Source organism: Zalophus californianus, chromosome 5 (assembly GCF_009762305.2).
Source record: "Zalophus californianus isolate mZalCal1 chromosome 5, mZalCal1.pri.v2, whole genome shotgun sequence".
NCBI classification, from domain to species: domain Eukaryota; kingdom Metazoa; phylum Chordata; class Mammalia; order Carnivora; family Otariidae; genus Zalophus; species Zalophus californianus.
In genome coordinates, this window is record NC_045599.1 from 46,324,860 (window position 1) to 46,346,470 (window position 21,611).

Below are 21,611 nucleotides of genomic sequence, written 5' to 3' on the forward strand. Positions count from 1 at the left end.
AGACTTGAGGATAGGTCTTCCAAAACCCACAGAAGTTACTTGACTGGTACTGCTTCCTAGCACCCGGATGGTGACGGGTATAAGGGGTGCCTGGAGCAATCTAGGCAAAGGCCCTTTCAACAAAGGGGCCTTTGTAACAAGCCTTTCTTTGTTTCATCACCAGACTGTTCCCTGGAGTAATTAAGGCCTGTAGCTCTTAGATATAAGGCTGGCTTGACACTACTTGACAAGATGCTGCAATCTGAGTTTAGATGCCAGGGCGCTGTTTGAAATGCATGAGCCAGGGCGTACCCCCTCCCACACACCTGGGCACTAGCTAGCCATGTGCTCGAATGGCCCTGCCTTGCTTGCCAGTTCTAATTATAAAACAGCACCCTCTCGCTCGGCAGGATGGGCTGCTAGTGACACAGAGGCCTATTGCCATGGCTGTGTCTTCGGTACCTGCAGACACATCTGACCCACTGCTGCTGCCCAGACGAGAGAGGTCGGAACATCCTGTGGGTCCTTCGGTGTGAGGCGATGCAGACGTGCATCTTTTCTGCCAGTGCACAGTGCCCTCCGGGGGTGGTGAGTAACTGTTATCTTCTTTGTCCTAGGGGAGCGTCCCCCTCAATTCCCAGGGGGCCTCGGGGGCCTGCATTAATACCCACTTGTGTTGTCTTTCCTCGGTGAGTCTGTACCTTTGTGTTAAAAGTCCGTCATCTGAAGGTGGAAAGACGAACTGGACTCTCCCTGGAACTGGGATGTTAGCCTTGCATCAGACTTGTGCCTCTGGGGACCATGACAGGGCCCGGACAGCACCTCGGTCTCTTCCCTCAGAGCGCTTTTGCTACCTCTGGGGTGGCTACAATTCAGAGGAGAAGAGAGAGAAGGTGCTTTCCTTAAAGACGGTGCCTGGGTCGTTGCCTGGCCTGGTGGCTGAGCCTCTGCTGGAGGCCTTCACCCTCCCTGACCCCCTTCTCCCGAACATGCTGGTGTGCAGCTCATCTGCCTGACCAATCAAGGAAATTTGGGGGTTTAGATGGAAGTGGAATTTTGGCATCGGTAGAGTTAACATTTATAGATTCAACTATTTGTGTGTGCCCTTAAGGGCTCGTGGCATGAAGTGATTTTTAATCATGCTGAGATGCACATTTCCATCATATGCGGGTGGGTGAGTCACCTCACTCCCGAGAATCGGGCACCAGTGTTTCAACAGGGCTTGGGGCTCTTCATTCCTCCTCACCAAAGGCAATCTGTGAGGGGATCTTTCCGCCTTAGCAATATCTGTGGATCTGGGCAGTCAGGAGGGTCTCTGGCTGAGTCCCTTGGCATGTGTGGTGAAGGCCCTGGTGTCTCAGGCTCTCCCCCTGATGCCCCATGGCCCTCCTGAGCCCTCACGCTTGGGGTCAGGCTCTCTCAGGCTCACCCCTGCCTGCTCACTTCAGGGCAGGGGCACCGGCACAGGCCGCAGGGGCAGATCTCCTAGCTGCTGCCTGTGGTGTGGGGCTGCATTGTCTGCTGAGAATTTAAAACCAATAATAAAATCGACTGTAAGTCAGTCTGCTTTTTATTATCCCCATGCTGGCAATTCTAAACAATGTCAGTGATAAAATACTCCTTCCCCAAAATCTTTTGTTGGTCCATGTTCTAAATAATTGCTGTGGTGACTGTTGAATTTTAATTATATACAGTCACATAAATGTATATATATAAATATACATATATCCTTCAAATTAGCATATTTTATTACTTGTCCTTTAATATAGAGTCTATCCCACCTGAAAGTTAATTAGGAGAACTCCCAGGAAGAACGGTCCGGGATGGTTTGAGCTGGCTTCAGGCACAACTTATGTCTGCAGCCCCCCCAGTACTTAGGTTTTCCTGCTTTTAAACAGTAGATAAGCAGTAACAGCGCAGTGATCGTAAAGCCAAGAAACAAAACCCGAGTTAATTCAGTTCTGTCCTTCCACATGACCACTTGGTGTCTTAGTGTATAAAATTGCATAAATGCCAATTAGTTCATACAGGAGATGTTTGGTTTTGAATAGTATCTCTAAAACTGAAGTTTATTCCTGTGATTGTTTTAAAACTAACGAATAAGGAGAATAATAGTAATGACTGCTTATTACAGGATTACCACTGAAAATAATTTTGTCCCATAGAGGAGGGCATTAAAGAAATGATCCACTCTGGGTGTCGAACACGGCAGGTCTGCCACTGTCTGGGCCGATTCAGACAATGGGAATCCCTCTAGCTAGCTGGAACAGGAGGGGAGGAATAATCAGGTATTCAGTGGCCTGTGAACACTTGGAAGCGCTGGGCAAGCAGTGGTCAAAGCTCCCAGGAGCGATGCCAGCTCGTGGAATTACTGTGCTCTCTGACGGGAAGGCGGTGCTCCCACCTGCCACGGCAGAGCCAGCCACCTAAAGACTCCCTGCCTTGCCGCTCCCCCCACCTAACTGGGCTCTAAATTGAGGACTCATACCGGTGTATCTGATTGGCCAAACCTCATCCCGTCTGGATGGCTACCTGCAGAGGAAGACTGGAAACAGAGTGTTTCGTGTTCCAGTGTCTGCAGTATGGGATGGTGCCTGGGAGGAGCTCGGAGTGCAGGGAGAGCAAGCCGGTGACTAGCGTCCTCCCCACTGATGCTGCGGGGTCTCTCCCTGACACCTTGCTTTGGTCTCTGGAGGGGTAAGGACCTCCCCAGCTTGACAGCCGGATTCTCTCCGTGCGGACTTTGGCGGAATAATGGCTGGCTCTGAAGTCAAGTGTTTCCGGGAGGGAAGCCATTTTCGTGCGGTTCGGCTCTCCTGCCCTCCATGGGGTTCTTCCCCAGCTGGGCTCCTCATTGTGGCTTTCCTGCTGGGTGCATTGTAAGTGTGTTCTCCAGATTTTCACTTCACCAACTCACATCTGTTGGGAAAGAGTGGCTCCCACACACCCCAGCGCTCCATGAAGCCACCCCTAAACTCCACCCCGCTCACACACATGTGTTTTTATCATCATTACTCTTTTATAGTACCTTTTTTTTTTAGGGATTGTTCATAACACATGTTTGCTGATTAATGCAACTCTTGTCCTCCAGGAGTTTTTGCTACCATTCTTGTAACATTAAAAACACTCTAATTTGCTTCTACACTTGGGCCCCGAAACCTCAGCTCCCCTGTCCCTTGTGGAGCAATGGGTGGTTGTGAATGATGCTGGGACCAAGGAATAGGTTCTGTGATGACCGCCTGGAGGGTGACTGCAGAGAGTGGCAGGATGTGACATCGGCATGGAAGTGCCAGATGAGGCTTGAACCCAGTAGCCATCCTGCAGCCTGGAGGCAGGGCCCACTGGGCAGCCACAAATGCTAAGTAAAGCTCTGTTCACAAGGCCAGGAGGAAAGAGCCTACAGCAGTCTGCAGTCAAAGAAGCTGGATGTCTTTGTTGCAGCCTTTTTATGGCTGTGTGACCATAGACCATGACCTCTCTGGGAAGGGATGTTACTTATGGTGAAGGTGGTTCTTCTTTCTGGGCAAGTGGGACTAGGCAAGGAACTGAAACAGAGAGAAGCAGAAAGAAGGATTTGGATCATTCCCTCTGGAAATACTGCCTTTGAGACAGCACAAGTTGTCAGCATGGCGGGCTGACTCCTTGCTCTACTCCTCCCCACGCACAGCCACCACCAGAACATTCAGAAATGTGTCCACAGTCCGAAGCCCCAGCATGGAGTGGAGCTGAGGAAAGGAAGTAGGTCCAGCGTGTCTGTTCCTTCTCCTTCCCAGGGGCCCACGCGGGTTCATACCGGTCTTCAGAAGCCTCTTCCTCTTCATTCCCTGCCGTTTGCTAGTGGCCCAAACCTCATTTTACTTCTGAAATGGGGTCAGAGAGTTTGACCCATTACCATCACCTTCACTGATCATAGGAAGTCTCACTTCCGTATTTCTTATTTGTTATTATTTTATTTTTTTAAGTAAAAATTACATATATTTAAGGTGTACAACATGATGCTTTGATATACATATACATAGTGAAACAATTACCACAGTTGTTAGAGAATGTGGATTTTTTTTCCCCCAGATCCATGTCCTCTTCAAAGTGTGGCTTCCCATTGCCTTGTAAGGAGATATGTATATATATATATATATATATATATATATATATATATATATATATATACACATATATATATATAATGTTTCTGTTCAGTTCATGTCTATATGTATTTGTATACACATACATGTACACATGCATGTGTATCTGTATGTTTGTGTGAATATGTTTGAAAACAAGATAGAAGCTTATTAGCTCACCCAACAGTCCAAAATGACAAGGCATCTTGCCAATGCCTCCAACCAACTAGGAGGTCTCTCCAAAAATGGACATGGTCAGGATTAGGCTCTACTCAAAAGACACAGCTAATTCCATCCGGCACATTAAGATTCTAAAGTTAAGAGCACGTTGTGAAATGTGAATCGATGTGACATTGTCAAACAAAATGACCTGTGGGCTTGGGAGGTTGGCATTTGTAGGAGGAGGCCAAGTGTGCATTTTAATCTTGATTTCCTTTGGGAATACTTCCTCCATTGTGTTCCTGACTCTGATTATGTTCTTGTGCAATCAAAATAGTTCTAATATCCTGGACTGAACAATTCTTTTTCTTCCTTCCTCCCCTTCTTCCTTCCTTCCTTCCTTCCCTTGTTTCTTTCCTTCTTTCTTTCTATAAGCACAGGAAAATTTGTTTTGTTTTGTTTTTTGATCAGCAACAACTGCTTGGTTTTTGAGATGTAAGTGCACATGTGTGCACAAAATCCCATCCCAGTAGGAGGAAAAGGAATGGATTTAAAGTCCTGCTTGGTGTGTAAATTATTTAATGCACAGGGACCTCAAATGTTCAACCAGAAAACCGAAGTTCAGTATTCAGAATTTGACCTCAAAATGGCACGAACGATCCAATAGGTAAGCACAGATTTCTTCTTTATAGCCTTAATCTCAGGATATTATGAAGCCTTTAGCCTTAAGAAAATTTCAGGTGGGATTTGTATTTAACATCAAGTTTATCTTTCCCTTGGTTCTAAATGTATAGTAGGGACTAGGTATGCTGCATAATAACAGAGGTTCTGAATTCTAATATAAGGTTTGTCACCTTATCTCTCCTTTCCTGTCAATACACGATCTGGCAACTTCCCTACTGCATATTGTCACAGCTGTTTTTGGGCATCTTGAACCAAAGCCTAGTGTTTAGAGTATCCATCCATCTCCATCTCTGGACTTCACTCAAGCCCTCCCTATACTCTCTTTCAATTTCTTTGGCTATGTACTTCAGTGAACTGCAAACAAACAGATCATTTTCTTGATGGTGATAAGGCGGTAATAGACTTTACTTCATTGCCTAGTGCCCTTCAGATAAGCTTTCTACAAAACCCCTCAGCAGAACAAATATAGTTACTGAATTTGGTTACTGGTACACAATGAAATAATAGCGGAATAACATAGTTATGTGGTTATAATATAGTTAAATCATGTGGCAAGTTGCACACAATAAAAAATGCAGTTAGGCAGGGAGAATGAAATTAAGGGTTAGAGGTAAAAGAGAGTGTGTATCTTTAGATGTGATCTGAAATGAAAAGCAGACACCCTGCAAAGGACATGGAAAGATGTGACCAGATGACGCCTGAGGAAGTGACTTCTCTTGTTAAGTAAGGCAAGACTGGGTAAGGACCCTGGGAAGGGCATGTTCAATTGGCTATATATCTTATCTTATATATCCCTTCCTGTCCCCTTCCAGAGAAGTCATCCTAATTGAGTCCGTAATACCTCTTTCCTCGTCTTTACAATTGTTAAAGAGCTGATCTTCCGGTTCTCCTCCGATTTATCACACAAAGCATTGCCAAATCAACTGCTCTTTAACACCACTCTGATTATGTCATTCTTCTGTCCCACATCCTTCAGAGCTGCTTACTGCTGGAAGTGGAGTGGGTACCAGTTAAGGCTTTGGCATATTCCTTTCTCTAGCCCTACTATTCTTAAGTCTCTACCAGCACATTAGCATCACCTGGGAACTTAGAGATTCAGCATCTCAGGTCCCACCTCAGGTTTATTGAATAGGAAAATAGGAATCTGCATTTAAAAAAAGATCCTCAGGTGATTCACATGCACAGAAAAATATGAGAAGCACTGCTCTAGCCAAACAAAATATTCACATACTCCCTACTTTCCTGTTTTTGGCTTTTGCCTATGGAATCACCTCCATGTTTACTCCATCTTTGCCTGTCCATTCACAGGATCCTTTTATGATCATCTCAAATGTAACCTCCTCCACAGAACCTTTCCCACTTATCCCTTGGACCAGGCAGATCAACCTTTAGAATGCCGACCAAGCCTTTTATAAATTGAACTGCCCCTGCTGAAGGGACAGCTTTATTTATACCCCCAGACCCGGTCCTTAGAGAACCGGCCTGTGGTTGGGTCATCAGCACTAAAGTAATCCATCTAGTGGCTGACCACTAACCCAGAGTATGTCCACATGAAATGTGAGTAGAGACAACTAAATTCTCTCTCTCCTCTTTAGAAATTCCAATAAGACAGTTAGCAGTGTGTGCTAAAACTAAACACCGGGAGGTAGAGTCAAGGTCATGAGCAGTCATGTGCAAACCATAGTTGTAAGGAAACAGAAACTTGGAGTAAGCCAAGTCAGTAGAGATAGGAGGACAGAAGAGACCAGCAGGCAAGGTAAAGATGCCATAAGACAAAGAGATAGAATAATGAGTCCCTAGACCTGCCCAAGCTCCTGATGGGCTTTTCCATGCCAGGTCTGGGTTTTGTTTTTTTTTTTTTAATAACATCTAACCCCCATGACTTGAGAAAACTTGCATAAGTCTCTTTCCTGCAAATGAAATAGGCACTCTGAACCCCCCAAATGGAGCTTCTGGCTCCATCTTTAGACTTTGCTTTGAGACTGTGTTTCTCATTCTTGTTGGCTGTTTCCCAGCCTTGCATTATAACACCCATGGTTCTTTATCAACACCAGCTATTAGCCTCTTGTGATTAGATCGTGTCCTTCTTTTGAGCATCCAGCAAGTTGCATGCTAAAAGTAGTGGTAGGATTGACTCAAATTGAATTCCAGGGAAGCAAAAACATTATAGTGAGGAGATCTGGGGAAGGAAGGTGATAGGATCTATTATTAATAAGGGCAACTGAACTGGAGAGTGGCCAGCATTTACTTGAAGTCTTTGGTGCATTGTACTGAACAAGCCAAAGAATCACTACACACAGCCAGTGTGTATTTTTAATACAAGCTGTTCAGTGTCATTGTAGCAAAATTAGTAATTCCCATCTCTTAGGAACCTGATCTCAGCTGACACTATTTTATCAGTAAAATAATTTCTTATAGTGAGTTGAATGTACCAAACACATGTTTCCAGCTGGTCAGCAATCTTCCTTCTTAATCTTTCATCTGCTCCAGGCTGTTCCTACAGATTACGGGACAAATGATGTTTGGAGAATGATGGGTCTCAGCAGATTGAAGGAGGCAGCTTCCTTGCTTACGTTTGGACGGTTGCCTCCCACTGAGGGTCATTGTGGGTCTGTTATATGTGTGCATTTCAGTGTATGCAAGGGAGCTATGCATGCAGAGAAATGGCTCTGTGTGTGTGTGTGTGTGTGTGTGTGTGTGTGTGTGTTTCTTTTAGTGCAGGAGATCAAGCTGAATTCGAAAAGTGTCATTATGGTTGTTTGGAAGGAAGGCAGAGAGGGAGCCCTAATTTTACAAGTAGATGGGGATTTCTTTTTCCTTTTCTCAACTCCCTCTTGGAGAACATCATGCTCCAAATCCGGAGGTTTCATCTGCTGTTAAGCTGGAAGCTTCTTCTTTAATGGCTTTGTGACTCACAGGGCCCGGGTGATGGTTGCTTTTTCTGTGTATAGAACTATAATCCTTCTCAATTATCAAAGACATAAATTACTATTATTTCCTTACCAGATCGAACATCTCCCTTAAATATGTGAAAGAAAAATTGTTGGTTGTCTGGTGAATTTTCCTCTTGGAAAAACTGCCTATTCTTAATCTACAAGTTCAATGAAAGTTCAAAAGTTTATCAGTGCAAACTCTATATTCTAATAATTCATCACCCACCTTCTACATCCACATTAAGAGACTCTAGGTTGAGATGTTTTGTCTTCTCTCCCATGTAAAAGTAATCAAACAGCACATTTCCTGGGCATATCGTGAATACCTATTGATCATAATCAGAGCACAGATGGTTTGAGAAGGCTTGGCTGACATGCAGGCCCTCGTGTCAATCACAGGAACAAATTGATTTTGACTGCCCAGCCACGATTCTCCTACCCCAGCAGAATTCCATTCAGGGTTGCTGTTTGGAGAATTTTGAGCAGACAGCATTTCTGAAGGAGTGTCATAGTCCAAAGTTATTGTAGAGGTAAACTTGATTACTGAGAAAATGGTGATTTTAATGTACTTCACACTTACCTTTACTGCGAGAAGGTCAATACCTTTCTCCAGCGTTGAAAGAGCTCTTATCAATTTAAACTTTTATCCTGTATTATGTCTGCTGATTAGGGAAAAGGAAAATCCCGATTTGCATTTTTCTATGACAGTATGATATTAAAAGTATTAATACTTTTCTCCAATGGGGATTTGTTTTCTTACTCAGTTTTTTTTATTAATTTTTTTTAAGATTTTATTTATTTGACAGAGACACAGCGAGAGAGGGAACACAAGCAGTGGGAGTGGGAGAGGGAGAAGCAGGCTTCCCGCTGAGCAGGGAGCCCGATGCGGGGCTCGACCCCAGGACCCTGGGATCATGACCTGAGCCGAAGGCAGACGCTTAACGACTGAGCCACCCAGGTGCCCCTCTTACTCAGTTTTTTAATTAATAATTTCTATTGACAAAATTAAAGAGCTTATGCTTATTGCCCTTATGGCTTGGTATAGATATGTATGCGGGAAAATAATATAGGAAGAGAGGGCTAATACCCCAATACTATTATAAGCATTAAAATCCTCTGTGAGAGCCAGATAAGAAAGGGCCTTCTTCGATACTATCCATTACTGTCCATTACTTTACTGCTTCATGCATCAAGGCTGCCAGGGCAAGGTCAATAGGAAATGGGTTTGCCTCCACCAGGGAAAGGTTTTAGATATGCATGAATGGCTTGGGGACCAAGTTATTCTGTCCTCGTCCCATTTCCCAGCTCCGGGCTGGCCTCTTTCCCACATGATCCTCCTTACTTGCTGCTTAGCCTTCCTGCACCTTTTTCCTTGACTCTCTCCCCCCATGCTCTCTCACTGATTGTGGGGGCAGGTGCAGGGACAGACTAGATGACCATGCTTTTATGTTACATTTTTATTAGACACCGAAACCTGTTTTCCCGCCCTACTTGATTGTACTAAGAGTAGTTGTTTGACTCAAAGGGGACCAATCCATAGGCTGGTCTAATCTAACAAGAGGCCCCTCCAGAATTCAAGTTAAGAGATGAACTAATCTGTAATCAGATAATGTTGAGTGGTAGGAATCGGAGGCTTATAGGCCATGTAGGGATCCAAGGCCACGTGGACCTGGAGCAGCGATTTTTGGCCATGGGTACTCTGATGAGTCAGCAGGGAAAGCTCATCTGGGAAGACAAGAAAGAGATCGAAGCTGGCACAGAGATGGGGGACCCCAGGCCCCTATCAGGGGTGAAGAGGGTCATCCTGGCTCTGGGGTTTGCAGCGTCCATCTTGTAGCATTTCTTGTGGCCCAGTTACCCCATCTCTTGTCCTGGGATGCTCTTATTGCTTGCCTGCTGTGCTTCTGAATAGGTCCTCATTTTTCTTAAGCTGGCTTGAAAGAGTTTATATTCTTCACAACCACATATGCCCTGACTGGAGAGTATCCCTTTGGAGAGATTTAGATGGGAAATTTCTGTTTCCTTCACTCACCTAGTCCAGTGCCTGGGAACTCTAGAAAATCATGGTGCCCTCTTTTGTGTGGCCAAACATAGTTCCACAAGAGAGGATATATCAGGAGAAAGGGTGTTATTATTTGAATGTTCAGATCTCTTACCTTCAAAGCCCTCTGTACTCATTCTCTGCCTTGCACTCTGGTGCTTATTCCTGCTCTCTGGCATTGGCCATTTACTTAAACCATTCTGCTTTATTCATTACTTTCTGAGGTTGGTTAAAATTGGCTACAAATCAGTTGTGATTTTTCTCTTTGAAAGATGGAGTCTAATCCCGTTCACTTGAATATGGGTTGCCTTTGTGGCCTGCTTGACCAGTAGAATGCGGTAGAAGTGATGTCTGGATGTTCCAAGGTTAGGTCATAAGAAGCCTTGGAACTTCCAGCTGTGACCCTGGGGACACTCTCTTGGAACCCTGAGCGGCTATTGTAAGAAATTCTATTACCTTGAGCCTGCCATGCTGTGAGGAGCCCAAGATGAGGTGAGGGAGATGGTAGAGAGAGAGGCAGCCAGGGACTCCAAGTGCCAGACCGAAGAGGGAAGAAGCCATCTTAAAGATGGATCATCTAGCCCCAGTTGACACCATGGAGATCAGAGATAAACCATGCAGCTGAGCTCTTCCTGAATTATTGAGACACAAATATTATGAACGAAATAAAATGTTTGTTTTAAACTATCCAATTTTGAGATAGTTTGTTACACACCAACAGATAACCAGAATATTCAAGGTCATCTCAGGGCTACTTCAGCCTGCTTGCCTTTCCGTGGATGATTCCCTAGCCCAAGGATACCCTTTCCTTTCCCCTCCACCTCCATATCCTTTAGTTATCAGGACAGGTATCTCCCTCTCAGAGGGAGTACATCTGGCCAAAACCACTCTTAGAACCCTTTGCTTATGCTGTCCTGTGTGTCTCTGTGATACAATTTTGCTATCATATCATAATTTCCCAAGGGCAGAGCCTCATCCTTCCTCTTTTTTTTTGGCTTGCCCCTTGACAGAGTCCAGGGCAGAAGGGATCCAGCATATGTTAAGGCTCCTACATGTTCTCATCTTGAGACTAAATGGCCCTAATCACCTTAAACCGAATCTATATTGGTACTAATCAGAGGTTTGTCTTCAGTTACACATTTCTGATTAGGTATTTCAATGTAGACGTACTTCCTACTTTTTAGTCTCAGAATGTGTGTAGAGTTTGAACTTTTGGGGTGGTTGGGAGAAAACCCCAAGGGGCACAGAAGGAAATCACAGGGTAGCATAAATAATGGGCAGAATCAAGTGACATGCTCTGTTTGCTTGTCAACACATGCCTGTATCATTTATGGGAGGTCACGGTCAAACTCTGTTTATAGTTCTGTTCCAGCCAGGGTGAGTGAGTGTCTTTTAACCACATTACCTCTTTCTAAAACCTATTTTGTTTGGACTTCTCCCAGTCTACCAAAGTGAACTTTCCCATGTTCCCAGGACATTTTTTTTTTTCATTTCCATGTATCCTTTGGTGACTTTTTTTTTTTTTTTTTACATTTCCATGTACCCTTTGGTTTCCTTTCACATGCAACATTCTTTTCTGCAGTGTTCAGAAAACTCATTAGCATCCAACATCCTCAATTAGGCAGAGTAAACATGCATTACTCCGAATTGGCCCCCTACTGCATAGAGAGAGAATTCAAGCAAAATGATGGCCTAGTACCCAAGGATTTGACCACGACGTTTACTTCTCTTCCGTGAAATTCAGGTCACATCGTCCTGTAGTTTTATAAGTAATTAAGCTCTTATCTTAAATTTTCAAAGGATCACTGTTTCCTTTTCTACATATATCCATTTCCTCTTCAATTCACGGTGTGTACTTATCTATTATTGTATGCATACCATTTGTTTGTGGCATTACCTGCTGTGAGATTTTCCCATTTTTCTTTATCTAAAGATCACAGAATCAGCAACATGATAGCAGGCAAACCACATTGAGAGGCAGAGATCTTTTTTCATGCTGCAAAAGAAGAAGGGCACATTTTAAATGTTCTGCTTCTTAAAGAATTCTATTTAAAAAAAACTGTGAAGTTATTGCACTTCTCCCTGGAAATCGCAAACTATATAATTTCTAACCTTCCCCAGTGTTCAGGCGCATGGGATATGGGAAACATTAGCCGAGTTCTATTCGTATTCATAGGTCGTGACTAAGAGGAGTAGATTTTCGAAAAACACTGATGTGGGTGGACTTCATGTGGGAGGAATTTCATGTTCCAGTCTCCCTGCCGAACACCTAGAATATTAGAGACTTGGGAAGTTTGTGCTTGACTCCTTTTAAGAGAGAACAGTGACTTGAGGTCACAGTGTGATAAATCCCTGACACGACAGTGTGAGGGAACAGGCATTGAACAGAGGGGAGCCAAACAAGCTGGAGTGAAAAGTTCAAACGCATGACGGTATTCTTACAAGTGAGGCGATGGAGGGTTATTAAAGAGTAGCTTTTACAGAGCAGGTGGCTGATCATCCACATTTGAGACAGTAATGCGCTTGTGTGAAACCTTCTGGCTGTTGTCAGTTCTAATACCGCACGTACACACACATACATGCACGTGCATGTGCGCGCGCGCACACACACGGCTTCTTTATACTTAATATTCAATCTGTTGAAAAGAATTTACTCTTCTTCATCAGAACACTGAGTTGTGACATATATCTTCAGTTCCTTAGCAACAAACTGTCACGTCACCCTTGTGAAAGTCTGGTCAGCTGAGAGGCAAGGGGGTGCTGAATTGTGATGGAGAAAATCCTTATTTTAATCACAAATGTGTATATGAACTGGAAAGACGATATGAAAAGGCAGGTCAAGGAAGCTGCATTTGAACAAGTGTTTTTGATTAAGGTTTGTGTAGGCCGAGAAGTCCCCTTTAAGTTCCTTTTTATTGAATAATTTCCCTTTGATCCTTGAGTAACTAAAAGAAAACACAGTGCTTGACATTAATGTGGGACTAGAGCCCCATGGTAGGATTCCTTTGCCTGACTGCTGTCAGGGGCCCTACCAGACAGGAGCCTCACCCAGCATGGTGTGAGCACCCTGGTTCCTACACCAGTTCCCCCCGCCCAATCTCCTGGGGGAGGGGGTATGCAGGACATGCAGCCCTGTCGGTCATTCAGTCATTCAGTGTGTGCTTATTTCTTTGCCTGTCTTTGACTTCCAAAGAGGCTTGTCAGGAGACCCTGATAAAAATGTAAGAAGATGCGGATTAGCTCAAGAAATTGACCCTGGAAAAAGGGCAGAGGGACCAGACATTGGGAATGTTGATAATGCAATCTCATCTTCTTTTCCTTGTTCTCTCTGTTAGGAATGATGTAAAAATAACTTAGGTGCAACCACATCATTGAATGACACTAAAATTGGAACAAATGGGAGCAAAATTAGAAGGAAAAAAATGCAGAACTCTTGAGAGAAAGAGGGGGAGAGAGAGAGAGAGAGAGACCCAAGAAAGCAGAGATTATTTAAACAAGTCCGAGTGTGTTCTTAAAAACCGTATCAGTGCAATTTACCCGAATCCCCAGTTTCCATATTTAAGTGTCTGATCAGTCATTCAGTTTCAATACAGACATGATGTTTGAAGGCCACTCTGTGACGGTTTTACCCTGGTTCCGATTATTTGCAATCCAGGGGGAAAATGTGCATTCTGTGCGAAAGCAAATAGAAAACATATCTGAGCACAAATCAAAAGAATGATTACCAGACTCTATGCTCTGTACCCATTACCGGGTCCCCAAGGCTCTCGTTCTGTTTGTCTTGGCACTTTTTCTTTAGCTGCCTTTGGTTGGACCGGGCAGGAACGACAGTCACCACCGCCACCCACAAACCCTTCAGCAGAGAGTGAGGGCAGTGGGAAGGGATACCCTGGAAAGCTTCGACATCTTTCCAGGACTCAGCGCTCTGCACTTCCCCCATGGGGGAGGCTGCCCGGGGAGAACTGCCGTGGCTGGAGGGCAGGTCTGTGCTGAGTCTGTGTCAGGAAGTGCCTGACCAGCTGCAGAAGGGGTGACGCTGTTGCTCTCATTTCAGTCTCCAGCAAGCTCTTCTTCGGTGGATAATGAAAAATGACATTTGCACAAAGTGGAGAGAGAAAGCATTGTTTCTATAACACATTAGGCTTTGCATTGCTCAGGAGACAACATTTCATCTCCTATAAAAAGAATTATCTATATAACTTACTGTGCGTGGCAGAAAAGTTGCAGTGTGTCTTTAAAAGAGCTGTCTCCACACGACACGACAGTTTGTCTCTCTCACTCCCCCCCGACAGAATAGCCTGTGTTTATAGGCAAATCCACTCAAGCCCTTAATGATGACCTAGAGTAAACATCTGACATATACTAGCTTTCAAGCTCTCCCGTGTTTAGGCATGAATTGTTCATTTCTGTGCCTTTTGTATCCAGTCTGAAGCAAAGACAAACGATACAAGGGATGATTTACATTATCAATGGAGGCAGAGGTTATGCCTGTGTTTATCTGATCCTCTTTTATTATCTAACAACCAGTGAGATAACCAGCCTGGTGCACAATGACCATTTCGTTGGAGCCACCCACCCATCCACCCACCCCATTTCCATGTTGACTTTAATTTCAAAATATATTAAAAAGACAGGCCCTGGACTTGCTAGGCAACTTCAGTTCGGGCAGGCCTGGAGGACAAGGTTGGGTTTCTCATTTAGCATCAGGCTTCCTCTCCATCAGGCCTGCCAGGGTATTGCAACTGGGACATTTCTCTCTAACTGCACCAGGAGAATTGCTATGCAACTCTGTGAGGATGATGGGGATGCCCAGCTCCGGTAGACTGTGCCTTCTTGGAACAAATCACCTACCATAAAAAAAGACCACAAGGAATGTGCAGGAACCTGGGGAAGAGGTAGGCTTGCTTCCCTTTTGAGTAAGTTTATAAGAAGAATCCAGTCATCTTAGGAACCATCAGTCTGGCCAGGAAGAGAACTTTATGAAATCAACTGTAAGCCACCAGGACCAACGGAACCACGTTTGAACAGGATGCCCCAAGACTTACGAATCGCTAAGAATCTCCTCTGGAATGAACTACTAATTTTCATGTAGTAGGAATTGATCTTGGAAGAAAGAAATGCTCCTTTGCTGTCCAAGATGTGTCTGGTCCTGGATGCGCCAATCATGCAAGTTGCCTCAACCTCAGCTGCAGACAATCCCCGGGAACCCAAGCGGATGGGTGGGTGTCAGGGCAGTCGCGCTGCAAAGGAAGCCCAGGGAGATGGAGCAGTGGTGGGGGTAGAAGATAGGATGGCCCCACATAGGAGGTCCCCAAACCCTTTCTGAATCAGCTCAAAGAATGTGGGGGTAAAGTTTCAGTCTGGATCAGATGGAAGAAACACACTCCACCTGGTGGTTCTGATGACTGCAGCTATAAAACCTGGACAGGATGGATGAAGACTCTGAAAAGTAAGTAGTAGCAAGTACATTGGGGAAGAAGAGCAGAAATCGGAGTACCACAGAACTGGTGGTGAGCTTACCATTTTTTCCCTCTGTTCGCCCCCATCCTGAACTTGATGCAGCCAGAAGACTGGAAGTGGCCTCCAGAGAGCAGGCTGGGAGAGCACCAGGAGTGCTCAAGGACTGGAGAAAGAGACTCCTAATTCTCAGAAAGAGTGCAAAAAGCCATCATTTCTTTTTTTTTCTTTTCTCTGTTCCCTCATACCCCAGTCCCCAAGCAATCCCTTAATGGCAGCAATGGGAGAGAAGGAAGCAATAAAGAGCAAAAATCAATGAAATTGAAAACAGAAAAACAATGGAGAAAATTTTAAAAAGCCAAAAGTTGGTTCTTTGCAAATATCATTAAAATTGATAGGCTTCTAGCAAGATGAAATGAGAGAGAGAGAGAGGGGAGAGAGAGAGAGAAGACACGAATTACCCGTACTAAGAATGAAAGAAGATATTGCTATAAATCCCACAGACAATAAAAAAAATCATCAGGGAATACTACAAACAACTCTATGCACGTAAATTCAACAACTTTGAAGAACTGTATCATTTTCCTTGAAAAGCCCAAACTACCAAAACTCACCAAGATAAAATAGATAACCTGAATAGTTCTGTAACTCTTAAAGACACTGGATTTGTGGTTTAAATCTTCTGAAGGAGAAATCTCAAGGCTCAGATGATTTCACCGTTAATTCTATCAAACATTTAAAGAAATTAGACCAGTTCTATACAATCTCTTCCAGAAAATGAAAGTGGATGGAATGTTTTCCAACTCAATTTATGAGGCCAATGTTAACCTGATACCAAACAGATCCTATTGTTTCATTGATTTCTGTTTTTATTTTTCTTTCTTGTTTTCTACTTGTTTTATGTTTATTTTGGCCTCCTTTTTCTACTTTCTTAAGATGGAAGCTTAGATTATTGATTTGAATACTTTCTTCTTTTCTAGCATTTCATAATGCTGTAGTTTCCCTCTAAACACTGCTTTAATCTGTATCTCACAAAGATGATACCAAAAAGAAAGAAAGAAAGAAAATTGCAGATCAATATCCCTCATGAAGAGACACAGAAACTCTTCAACAAAGTCTTAGGAAGTCAAATCCAGCAATATATAAAAAGGATATTGTACCATGATCAAGTGCAATTCACCATATTAACAGTCTAAAGTTAAATGCACTGTTACCACTATTCAGCAATCCCACCCCTGGGTATTTTACCCTAGAGGGCTGAAAATTATATTCTCAGAAAAACCTATCCATGAGGGGCGCCTGGGTGGCTCAGTTGTTAGGTGTCTGCCTTCAGCTCAGGTCGTGATCACAGGGTCCTGGGATCAAGCCCCGTGTCGGGCTCCCTGCCCAGCGGGTAGCCTGCTTCTCCCTCTCCCACTCCCCCTGCTTGTGTTCCCTCTCTTGCTGTGTCTCTGTCAAATAAAATCTTGAAAAAAAAAAAACCTATCCACAAATGTTTGTAGCAGCTGTCTTCATAACTGCCCATACCGGAGATGATCCAGATGTCCTTCAACAGGTGAACGGACAAACTGGGGTGCATCCATACAATGGAACAGTTAACTGAGCAATAACAAACAACAATTTGGATGAATCTCAAAGGCATTTTAAAGGCATTCTGAATGAAAGAATCAGGTCTCAAAAGATTATACGCTATATGATTCAATGTATACGACAGTTTCAAAGGGACAAAACTATGGTCTTGGAGAACAGAGCTAAGGGATACAATGAGGGAGTTATTTTGGGCAATGAAATTGTTCTGTGTCTTATGGTGGTGGTGGTTATACATGTATCTATACAACCGCTAAAATCTGTAGACCTATACTTAACACACGGAGTCATTTTTACTGTATAATTATTAAAAAACATAACGTAGGGCACCTGGGTGGCTCAGTCGTTAAGCGTCTGCCTTTGGCTCAGGTCATGATCCCGGGGTCCTGGGATCGAGCCCCGCATCAGGCTCCCTGCTCAGCGGGGAGTCTACTTCTCCCTCTCCTACTCTCCCTGCTTGTGTTCCTGCTCTCGCTGTGTCTCTCTCTGTCAAATAAATAAATACAATCTTTAAAAAAAATAGTGTAGGGAGCAAAATTTGAAGGTTGTCCACCAGAGGTACTCTCCTACCTGTCTCTTTAGGGTCCCGCAGGGCTCCCCTTCCTTTCCTTGCTCCCTGTTCCTGGCCTCACGGTGCCTTCCTGTCCCCCTCCACCTCTCCGCCATCACCAGGCTGTGGCCCCTCACCCAGGCCTACCCCTGCCCGAGGCTGTCTTCCATCTGCAGAAATCCACTGGGTTTTGATTCGGTTCATTCAACAAACCAACAAAAAACAAAAACAGGAGCCATCTTGATTTTTTCCCCCCATCTCCCTATCTAAGGCATCAGTGAATACTGCCAGTTCTGCTTTCAGACTCGATCCCCAACCTAATCACTGAGGCCATTGCTGTCGTAGGCCAAAACTACTTGGCCACTGCTAATCCCATGTCCCTCCTGCTGCTTCTCCCTCGCTATGGTCTGTTCTCAACCGGGAGATCAGAGTAATCCTGCTAAAACAGATAGGTCATTTCTCTACTTGAAATCCTCTAAGTCTTTGTGGTGCATATAGAACAGAAGGCCTTACTCTGGCCTCCAAGGGCCGCTGGAACTGGCCCTTGCCTCCTTCCCCAGCCCGGTCTCCTTCCGCCCTTTCCTCCCACACTATGTGCCAGCCACTGTGACCTCCTTGCTCTTTCCAGACTATGTCAAGCGTATTCCCACTTGAGTGCTATTTTCTCTGCCTGCAACTGGCTTCTCCCAGAAATCTGTATGGTCGCTGCTTCACACAGTTCAAGATTCAGCCCTGAAGTCACTTCCTCAGAGAGCTTCTCTGACCACTTGTTTTAAATAGCTTCTCCAGCCTTCTAGTTGCTCTCTATCCCCTTAACCTGATTTATTTTTCTCTCAGCACTTAACCACCTTGTGCAAGGCTTTATTACGGATGCTGACTTTCCATTGCAACATCAAGTCCAAACTCCTTACTGTGGTCTACGAGACTCTGTGACCTGGTTCCTCCCTCCTCTCTGACGCCATACCCTCTATTCCTGAGGGACAATCTCCTGTTGCAGCCCCACTCCCTGCTTGCTCCCCTCCAGTTTCACTGACTTCCCTATGTTCCTGGAACATGCCAAGCATGCTTCTACCTCAGGATCTTTTTTTCTACCTCAGGATCTTTGCACTTGCTCTATCATCTCCCTGGAATGTCGTTTCTTCATGTAACTTCCTAATGTGCTGCCTGCTGAAATGTTACTTAATCAGAAACCTTCTGTAAGCATTGTATATAAAATAGCAACCCCTTCATCATTTGGTATCCCCCTTACCTGATCTATTTTTCATAGCATTTATAACTACCTGGTTTGTGTATATATGCATATTTTTTTGCGTATTACTTGTTTCTCATCGTTAGGCTGATAGGAGAGGGACTTTGTTTTGTTTGCTCTTGTCTTTGTCTCAGTTTTGCTCATAACAATGCCAGTTTGAGGAAGGTTGGGTGCAGAGAAGCACTGGGAATACCAGGAGCCTCAGGGTGGCCCCTGGCAGCTTGGCTGTTTTTCCTTGTCTGTCTCTCTCCCCTGGCTATAAGCCCTATGTGGGCAGTGGCCAAGGGGCAATGCCCAGTGCATAGTGGATGCCTGGCAATAGTTGTAGAATGAATAAATGCCGGAGACCTCTGGTTATTTAAAAAGGATTTTCAAATTTCTAGGAGGAACTTTCCATGTTCTAAAACCCAAATGCAGAGTAATGGCATAAACTGGGGGAACGGGGCCCCTGGTTGTCTGTCTGTTAAGTATCCAACTCTTGATTTCTGCTCAGGTCACAATCTCAGGGTCATGAGATGGAGCCCTGCGCCGGGCTCTGCACTCATTGCAGAGTCTGCTTGAGATTCTCTCTCTCCCTCTGCCCCTCCCCCCTCACATGTGTGCACATGTGTGCTGTCTCTCTCTCTCTCTCTCAAATAAAGAAATAAATCCTGGGGCGCCTGGGTGGCTCAGTCATTCGTTAAGTGTCTGCCTTCGGCTCAGGTCATGATCCCAGGGTCCTGGGATCGAGCCCCACATCGGGCTCCCTGCTCCACGGGAAGCCTGCTTCTCCCTCTCCCACTCCCCCTGCTTGTGTTCCTTCTCTTGCTGTGTCTCTCTCTGTCAAATAAATAAATAAAATCTAAAAAAAAAAAAAAGAAATCCTTAAAAACAAGCAAATAAATAAACTGGGGGTAGGAGAGTACCAAATTTAGAGGCTCTTTCTGACATTTTTACATTTGCCCTTGATTGGTAAGCACTTTTTGATGGCCTTCTACTGTTCTCATGATAATAATACATCCTAACATGGCTTCTACCCTCTTCTCGGCCACACTCTCTCCTGAGCTCCCTCCCACTTGTTCTGGGCTTCAGCCACACACCAGTTTTTTCAATTCCTCCTATACGTCTATTCCCTCCCTGCCCAGGACCTTGGCCCAGGCTTCTTCCTCTGCCTGAACTGCTCTTTGAGCTCTCCACCCTTCCCATAGCCAACTCCTCCTCACCTTTCCTCACACTCACACAGGGCCAGGCCCCCGGACGTGCTCTCCTGTACACCACTGATCACACTTGTGGTTGACATGTGTCTGTGTGATTATTCTGTGGCGGCAGGACCGTGGCTGCCTGTGCCCCACCATTATAGCTCCAGGAACCCTGCACCAAACTGACTTTTAATAAGGATTTATTGAACGAAAACAATTAATTAATGAAACAAAATCTACTAACTTTTCTGTAGATCCCTGATTTCAGGATAAGGCAGTGAAGACAATTATTAAAACAAAAGGCGGGGCACCTGGGTGGTTCAGTCGGCTAGGCTTCTGCCTTCAGCTTAGGTCATGATTCCAGGGGCCTGGGATCAAGCCCCGCATCGGGCTCCTTGCTCAGCGGGGAGTCTGCTTTTCCCTCTGCCTCTGCCCCTTCTTCCACTTGTGCTCTCTCTCTTACTCACTCTCTCTCAAATAAATAAATAAAATCTTTAAAAAAAAAAAAAAAGGCAGAGTAACCCATTAAGCTCTTAAGCCCATGGTCCTGTCAGAACATGAAGGACGCCATGGTGTACAGGGGATGGGATGTGGCACAGGTGGGCTTCTAGGGGCAGAGAGAGGAGAGAGGAACTTCAGAACTGCTAAGACCTGCCCCTCCCTGAGCGGGCTTCCTCATGGTTTGACAGTATCACAGGACCAGACCTTCCATCCAATAATACAGCAAGTGCTCAGACTTTTTTTTACATTATGTGGGATTCTCTTTTTGCCTTTCTACTAAAACTCAAAGGATAGGAATAAGAATAGAAGAGATCATTGAAATCAGCTCAACATAAGGTGAACTTCAAGCAGGCAGCTGTGTCCCAATATGCGCTACCTGGCCTTGTGTTTGGGGGGGTGGGGGAGAAGAGGTTTCTAGAGGCTAAGGCACTTCTCTTTGTCAGGGATGGTATGGAGGTGACTCGATCCTCAAGTAGGGGATGAGGAGTCCTCTTTCAGTGTCCTTGAATGGGCCTTTCCACCTGGAAACACCCGGAGCGTACGCCCATGCTTTCCGTTCAGTCTTGTCCCTTACTTGACCTTCGCTGGAAAGACTTCGTCAGTGTCTGCCAATCCTGCAGCTCATTGGAATGGCATGGGGAAGTTGGAACATCCTGATGCCTAGGCCCCACCTGTGACCAATTACATTAGAATATCTGGGGTAGGATCCAGGTGTCAGTATTTTTTAGATGCTCCCTAGATAATTCTGAAGCACAGCCAGGGTTGACAACCACTGTCAGGCCCATAGCACAGTAGGCTGATTTCCTCCTTCCTTCCCTGTTGTTCATTCTGCTTCTCGGCCGACGGGCTAAATGATCCTGGTGTGTGCACTTAGCCAGTTTCCAGGACGGCCACCAGTAATCCCGCCTCCTGGCAGTCCTGCCCCCGTGTCATCCCTGCCCCTTGACTGTGGGCTGGACTTGAACTCAGATCAACCTAACCATGCAGAAGAAAATAGCCAACACAGGAGGGTGGGGAAGGTGAAATGAAAAGCCCAGCATCCGGGTGCTCAAACTGTGGTAACCAGTGACCTCTGCCACATCAGGTTCCCCCCTTCTCTCTCCCTCCATCTCTAGCCTCAACCCAGTGCGGATGGTTCAGGGCCAATGTGCCCCTTGGTGCTCCAAGCATCC

The 21,611-nt window shown here is 44.9% G+C and overlaps 2 long non-coding RNA genes across 2 annotated transcripts in view; one reads left to right on the plus strand and one right to left on the minus strand.

The window, feature by feature from the left end:
* The first annotated feature begins 242 nt into the window (after positions 1-242).
* Positions 243-21,611, plus strand: part of LOC113929298 — a 52,810-nt gene continuing 31,441 nt past the window's right edge. The window contains exon 1 of the long non-coding RNA XR_004820094.1: positions 243-567. This is a non-coding gene — a long non-coding RNA (uncharacterized LOC113929298). The remainder of the gene's footprint in view (positions 568-21,611) is intronic.
* Positions 3,388-10,215, minus strand: LOC113929299. Its single transcript, XR_003522156.2, has 5 exons — positions 10,033-10,215; positions 8,457-8,538; positions 8,103-8,202; positions 3,773-3,839; positions 3,388-3,524 (listed from the first exon to the last, which is right to left on the minus strand). It is a non-coding gene; the product is annotated as an uncharacterized LOC113929299 (long non-coding RNA).